At 48.3% G+C, this 7235-nt stretch overlaps 2 non-coding genes across 2 annotated transcripts; both read left to right on the top strand.

Moving 5' to 3' along the window:
• Positions 1–264: 264 nt before the first annotated feature.
• Positions 265–336, top strand: Trnam-cau (transfer RNA methionine (anticodon CAU)). Its single transcript has one exon. It is a non-coding gene; the product is annotated as a tRNA-Met (tRNA).
• A 336-nt stretch (positions 337–672) lies between these two features.
• Trnav-cac (transfer RNA valine (anticodon CAC)) lies at positions 673–745 on the top strand. Its single transcript has one exon. It is a non-coding gene; the product is annotated as a tRNA-Val (tRNA).
• The last annotated feature ends 6490 nt before the right edge of the window (positions 746–7235 follow it).

Below are 7235 nucleotides of genomic sequence, written 5' to 3'. Positions count from 1 at the left end.
TTGTCAACTTCTGTGTCATTAGCTAGTCAGCGGGGACGAGAGTGTCACCGCCTTTGTCCGATCGCGCTTGGAAACCTCAATCGCGCTTGAGGAACCAGGATCAACTCAATCGCGATTGAAAGTGCGTGTGACAGGGGAATATGTCCTTGGAATAAAAAATTGCAGTGAATATCGACACACGTTCTTTTGTACCGCTCTGTGCGAGAATCTGCAAAATTACAGCGCTATTTTATCCACCAAGTCTTTGACGGCGCTGCTCCGCCTAGCAGAGTGGCGCAGTGGAAGCGTGCTGGGCCCATAACCCAGAGGTCCGTGGATCGAAACCACGCTCTGCTACAATTCAAAAACAAAGGAAACTGATAGCAACATATAGCTCTTCCGCATACTAGAGAGTTTTAGCATAGCGTGCTCCGTCCGCTAACGCTACGGCGGCGGGTAGCGGGGCGCGACTGGGGAGAGCAAATTCGTCACGGTGGGGAGGATTAGTTCCGCGCGGCCTGCCTTCGCCATGCCCGCTCTTTCCCTCCGCTGAGGGGCAACCTCCTCGCAGTCCCCGCGCGCGCATGCGCAGTCCGGTCCCGCTACCCGCTAACCTTAGCGTAGCGTACGGGAGCCGCTATGCTAAAACTCTCTATTGTTTCCCTGAACACGTTCGGGAGCGTCTACGTCGCCGTTTCCGTGGTGTAGCGGTTATCACGTGCGCCTCACACGCGCAAGCTCCCCGGTTTGATCCCGGACGGAAACAACTCATCTTGAGCCCGGCCACTCGCTGAAAGGGATCTTTTTTCGTTGAGCGGCCGTGACATGAGGTGCCATGCCCTGCAACCACGCAGATAGAGGAACATTTGTTCTTGTGGCGAATATATCTGTTATCGATTTACCCGTTCTTTTATACGGCAGCATCACACTGAATGCCAAAAAAAAAATCGTATTATGTCACAGTCCTGCGCTGCTCTATCGAAAGACATGGCCGCTGTATATACTATATTTGGAGGTTTTTGTTTTTATTTTACGCAGGAAATTCAGCGTACTTTATTAGTTTATAATTAGGAAAGGAGCAAGACAAGTAGACAACAAATCCGCACTTTGTTAGCAGTGAGCCTCACTACAGTCCCTAGATATTCTGGAGAACTAAGGAGAAAATAATTCAGAGAACGCAGCGTGTCATAATTAAAAGAAGGTTTGTATGGAGGGAAAAATACGGATTGGCCGATAGTGTTTAGACTGAGTGTTGCTACGCTTTTGTCGACGCACCACTGCTAGGTTGGGAATCAAGGGCGAATGTCTTTCTTTCGGGTCGAATTTCTCTCGATATTGTCGTGTAACACAGGTAAATAGCATTAACAGCGAATCCCATTCGCAATGAAAGTCCCAGATTTCTTGTTCGCCAGGGAGGCACACCGAAAAGGAATGACATTTTAGGTGTGCCGAAAGTGCCGGTCCATCCCGCTCGTCGAACTGGTGAAGAACGGAATGACATCTACTCTAAAGCAGGGCGGGGACGCACACTCAGACGCGTACCAACTTCCGCAAGTAGACATGCAACAACCAATAATGTTAATGATTCAGTGATGAAGCACGCAATGTACGGCAAACTGCTCCGCAACTGGGCGCACGGGACGCAGTCGGCACCTACCGACGGGCAGCGTAGGTCGCCAGCAAGAGTTCATCGTAACGTCCGTCAGATAGCGCTACTTGCGAAAAAAAATCATTCCGTGCGCGTTAATGCGCACATTCTATGCCGTTCTGTTCGTGCCAACTTACACACGTCAGGGTGGCGAGTTGGGCGAGTTGGTGTACTTGCATCTTGAGGAACAGTGCGAACTAACAGGGACACAAAAAGAAGAAGTGGACAGGACTAGCGCTGACTTTCAACTCGATTTATTGGAAAAGACGTAACTACTTATACATACAAAGAATCCTCCTCCCACACCACGCCACGTGCCCACACCAGCCAATGACATACTATCAAGACCAAAACCCTCCACTGTTGACAACGCACATTTCTTAACACAGGAACACCTTATCGCGACGACCGCTCCAAATAACCAAATTCTTTTTCGTGCAGGACAACTGATGTTTCACTGATACAATCTCTCCCCCACTTTCTGATGTAGTATGATTCCATCAACTCTCTAGTACGCCTGTATTTATGCTTAAACAGGATATCAGTCTCGCGGAAAAGCGGATAGCATCGGTGCTCACACCTGCGGCAATGTTCGGCCAGACGTGCGTAATCATCTTTTTTAAGCCAGCTTGTTGCGATGCTCCAATAATCGAACGTTTAAGCAGCGACCTGTTTGACCAACATACACTTTTCCGCAAGATAAAGGAATCTTGTAAACAACAGCTACAGCCACAATCGTATCCAATCACGTTACACACGTCAAACGATTTGGCGAGTACTTGAAAAATTGAACGTGGCAGCGTCATTAAATTGACATCACCTTAATCTAACACGGGCTGTGCGACGTAAGGTAACATAACTTTAACTAAACCGAACTTAACCTAATTTGAATTAACTAGAGCCACTAAATAAGCTAATCTAGTGGCTCTAGACTTGACCAAACAAGTTTCTTTTTTTTCTTCCAATTTTGTTTCCTTCAAAACACCGTGGTGCTGCAGTGTGCGGAACAACCTGCAAAAAGACTATCCCGGTACCCTTTATAGAGCCCACCTCAACGTTGGTTTAAACCTTAGACGTCACCTCAAACTCAAGCACATTTTAATGAGCTGCTTGCTAATCCCGACTTAACTGGAAACTCTATTCGAAGGTGGGATGCACTTATGCATGCGAAACGGACCTCCTACCCTACCCAGTGTAGACCACGCTAGATGTATTACCAAGGCTGAATGACTGACGTACGTTCTAACCACATTTGTTGGTCATTGAGACATCAAACTTCGAAACTAGACAACCCTGGCGTAGACGCTTAATAAGGCATGATGTTTTTGGAACCCGATCCTCCGGGGTATAAAAGCGGTTAACAAGTTTTTTTTAAAGAGATCCCACAATATTTCCAAGACCGGCAAAGTGATCCTATTTGTTGCCGAGAGAGTCAAGAATACCCTTACAAATCTAAAACAGAAATTATGAATTTTTAGAAGTTTTGCGCTAATAACCTGCTGGTTAAACGAATATTGATTCCACAAATCAACTCCGCAATATCATCTGGGCCGTTAATGAGGCACTCAAGTGGATAGTTAATTAACCTTACGAGGTTAAAGTCTGAATCGTGTAGGTCTTCCTGCCGATTTACATAGTTTTGGAAGTTTCGGACGTAACACGCTGGACGTCTAGGGCCGAGCTGGTCAGCACCTCCGCCCGCTGCTGTGGCGTAATGTGATGGACAGGAAAAAAACTTTAGTGTGTGGGCATGGGACTGTTATATGCGCCTGTTGTGGGCAGTGTTAACGGTCTAGTGTGTGTTGTGTGGGGACCAATAGCTTGGTGAAGGGTGTTGAGAAAGTACCAGAATTAGTCGGCAGTTTTCGTGGGGTCCGGAGAGGTGGGGAGGGGGGGGGGGGGGATTTCCGGCGGGATAGTCGGTTATAGCCAAGGTAGAGTAAGTTCCTGGATACTGGACCAAGACGAACTTCTCTTCAACCCCAGAGAGAGAAACAACCTTTATTAGAGCCAGCTGTGAAGACGCGGCTAGTACGTCGCAATAGCTGAGCCCCTGCCAGGCCTGCTCACACAACCTCCGCGGAGGCGGCGCCTGCAGGCCGTTGGCGTTCGAGGCCAGCCATTGCCAGCTGGACAGCCTGGAGTTGGTCTTCGTAGTTTCCATTCTTCATGGCTTCCATGAATCTTGGCGGAATTGTAGTGTTTCTGGCTTCCTGCGGGTGATTTTCACAATCCCATAGGATATGGGCCATGGTGGCTCTCTCTCTGTTGCCCCAAAGTTCTCGACAAAGCGGCACAGGTTTCCTTTGTAGCCGTGTGGCTGCAGTTGAGGTAGATGACAAATTTTCTTTCGCAGGGCGTAGTGGGTAGTTGGCGGGATTATATTTGTGGTTGAGGGTTGTCGCGGGTCAGTGGTCAACTGCCAGGTGTACGATATTATCTCGGACCGCGGCGATAAAACTACTTGTAAGAATTTCGTCGGATTCACAGACCTTTACTGACTTCGTGGGGCTTGTACACCAGCGGCGAATGCTTTATTTTTGGATGAACGAATTTGAACGCGGCCCGGCATTAATTGAAACGGAAGCCCGCGCTTCGCGCCTACTCTAGGTTACCATTCCGCGTAACGGGGACGGAAATCGTACGCAATTGATAAGCAGCCCCCTCGTGCGAGAAATTGCGGACACCGCGGGAACCTCAACTGTAAGAGAGTCCAATATCCCGCACCAGGAATCACAGTTGAAAAATTGGCCGCGCATGCGCCACTGCCTCGTGAATGCCTCTATTCTCTCCTTAAACCCGTCTCTTCCCCTCTCGTCTCGGTTCTCCCACGATAAATGCGGTGGATTAATGTTCATTCAATTGTACCGCTTTCGACTACTCGCGCGGCATCTACTGGAACCTTTAGTAACTGATGGACTTGAAACGCCGCCACGAGGTTTAGGCTCGTTCGTGCACGAGCGCTTTTTGTTTTTCAAGGTCTGAGCATTGTTTTCAGCGCGTATTTTTTAATCTGCTATAGCCAATACCAAGAACACATATACTTTCAATTGAAAGAAGACTGCTAGTACAAGTTACGTACTGATGTTTTTCCTCAAGGATGCTTTATGAGCCATGAATACAACTTCGTGTTATTTGAAAGAACTAGTATTCAGTATTTCACTCAGCTCCATTACAGCCCCAAAAAGATGTTTTTTTAACAAAAAAAGCAAGAAGTATTTAAAAACTTTCAAATTTTGCGCCACAGTGACGTGATATGAGCAAGAATGACGTCATACTGGCCAACAATAAAATAATTTGCAGTGCGTTAACTGCAAGTTAGCATTCAAGTGATGCGGTCAAATGGAACTAGAGGCCCCATTACAGACGTCCATTCGTGTGTCGTCGCGACAGGTCAGTTAGGCGGCCGCCAATCGCACAAAAAAGGTTCCGTGACGTCATAGAAAAGTTGCGGGAAATTGGCTAGAGGGTCGCGACTGCTTCACACGTTTTCTTAAATATCGCCGTTATTTGTTCGAAGATTGCGATGATATTGGTATCATTGTTATTGGGACTAAGCAGTCTTTCTAATAAACCAAACTTGTATTTTGTCTTCATGGCTCCATTAAGCTTGCTCCACATTAATCGCCGTCCGCAGTTAAAGGAGCCATGAAGAGAAAACACAAGTTTGGTTCATTCGAAAGATTGCCTCGTTAGAACCATAACGACACCACTTATAACGCAAACTTCGCTCAAATAAGCTACATAATTAGGAAAAAAGGAAATGACCATGCGACCCACCAGCTCATTTTCTGCAACAGAACCTGTGATGTCACTTGGGAATGCTCTGCGATTGGCGGAGGCCGGCAAAAGCAAACGCATGTTAGGCAGGGCTTACAGTTTGCATAGCGAGCTAAATGCCCGTGAAACATACTGCACATTCTTTTTATGACAAAGAACGGTGGAGTAAACGGTTGAAGGTCCGAACAAACACGCAAGCGTGTGCGCCAATGCATACGAAACTAGCGCCGGCCGAGCTCGACATCTCGCCGTCGCGCAGACGAATTTTCGGGTTCGAGGCTCTTTGGGGCCAACGAACCGTTCCAGCACGCACAGCCGCGACCTTGCTTCGTATCGTAATCCTTTCACAGGAGGTTGGCCGTCATATCGCCAACCAGCAAAGGTAAAAATAGAAACGAGGGGAGTAAGGAACAGCAAGAAGCGACGAGATAGTGCCAGTCGTCGCGTAAGTTTCGAATGGTGTTGGCTTGCTGCTGTCGTTACGAGCTCGTTTCCAGTTTACAACCACTGAAAACTTCAGTTTGTTCGAGTACTTTACAATGAAATTTCGTTGCTGCGTTTTGAAATGCCCATGTAGTACGGGCAAATCGTCGAGGGAGTGCGACATCCCCGCCGGTGAGGAGATCTCCTTTCATGTGCTGCCCAACGACGAACCTAGGCGAAGCAAGTGGCTACGTTTTGTGAACTTTGCAAACGGAGGAGAAAGAGAGCTAAAGGAAGTACGAGTGTGCTCGCTTCATTTCCGAGGAAGTGATTACGGCAGGGACCTTTACGTTAGCTCACTCCTGGGACATGCTGGCGTTCGTCGCCGACTTCGTCAAATCGCTCTGACCTTGGGGAAAAAAATTCCGTAAACACCGCGCATTGACGCTCGTATCTTTCTGGTCGAAGCAGAGAGCTCGCGCGAACGGCTTTCCATACACGACACCGGTCAACTGGCATAAGCGATACTGCTACTGAAATTGAACTATTATTAACCGTAATCAAAATACGGCACATACGTACCAGTCTATATTCGTCCGTCGCGACGGGGCTGACGAGGCAGCGGTGCCGACGGCTGGGCGTTCGTCTGTTGTGGCTATCGCGGAATGGTCGCTTTCCCGTCCACCGCGTATCCCACAACTCTTGCCGCTCGTGCACTTAGAAGCATTGAGCGTTTTAGTGGTGTGAGGTTGTTAAATGCAAGCCCGAGCTCCTCGGCGAGAGTTTTGTTCTCCGGATCAGGCGATTCCATGACTAGGGCTGCTGGTGCACTAGGTTTTACTAGTATTTTTAAAATGGCCGCCGTCTCGATCGACTCCCGCGTGTGGGTGCTATATGGAGTCGACATACTAAGTATCTGTTTCATGGACCGGCTCTATGACGCCATTGTACACGTCACGGAATGTTCAATTTTAGCGGGAGATTTAAAATTTTGTCTTAAATTGCCTTATTTCTCAGTGAATAAAGCATCATTTGCTTCCGGGAAAGCGCTTGGGGTACTATGAAACACCTAATCTTTCGAATAAAACAAACTTTTGTTTTCTCTTCATGGCTCCTTTAAGCGCGTTATACGCCTCGAGCGCGGCCTGTAGGGGCGCCACTGAAATCCCCCTAGCGGCCCGTTTCGAAAGCAGGCGCGGGAGTCCCCGGCCCGCTCCCCCCTGTCGCCGTTGCTTTTGGGGCTCGTTCAAGACAGCGATTTACCGTTTGTCCGCGTTCGAAATACCGAATAACGTGTAGCAGGCACTCTGTTTGCAAGCGTGGTGTGTTCATGAGACTATAAACGTATATGACGCGATCTTAGTGAGATCTATATGAGCGCAGGGGTTGTGTCACAGGCCGGCGT

This window comes from Haemaphysalis longicornis, unplaced genomic scaffold (genome assembly GCF_048455015.1).
Source record: "Haemaphysalis longicornis isolate Haplotype H1 unplaced genomic scaffold, Haemaphysalis longicornis Haplotype H1 scaffold_12, whole genome shotgun sequence".
Lineage (NCBI taxonomy): Eukaryota > Metazoa > Arthropoda > Arachnida > Ixodida > Ixodidae > Haemaphysalis > Haemaphysalis longicornis.
The sequence above is the reverse complement of the archived record's forward strand: the minus strand, read 5'-3'. Positions and strand labels throughout refer to the sequence as shown.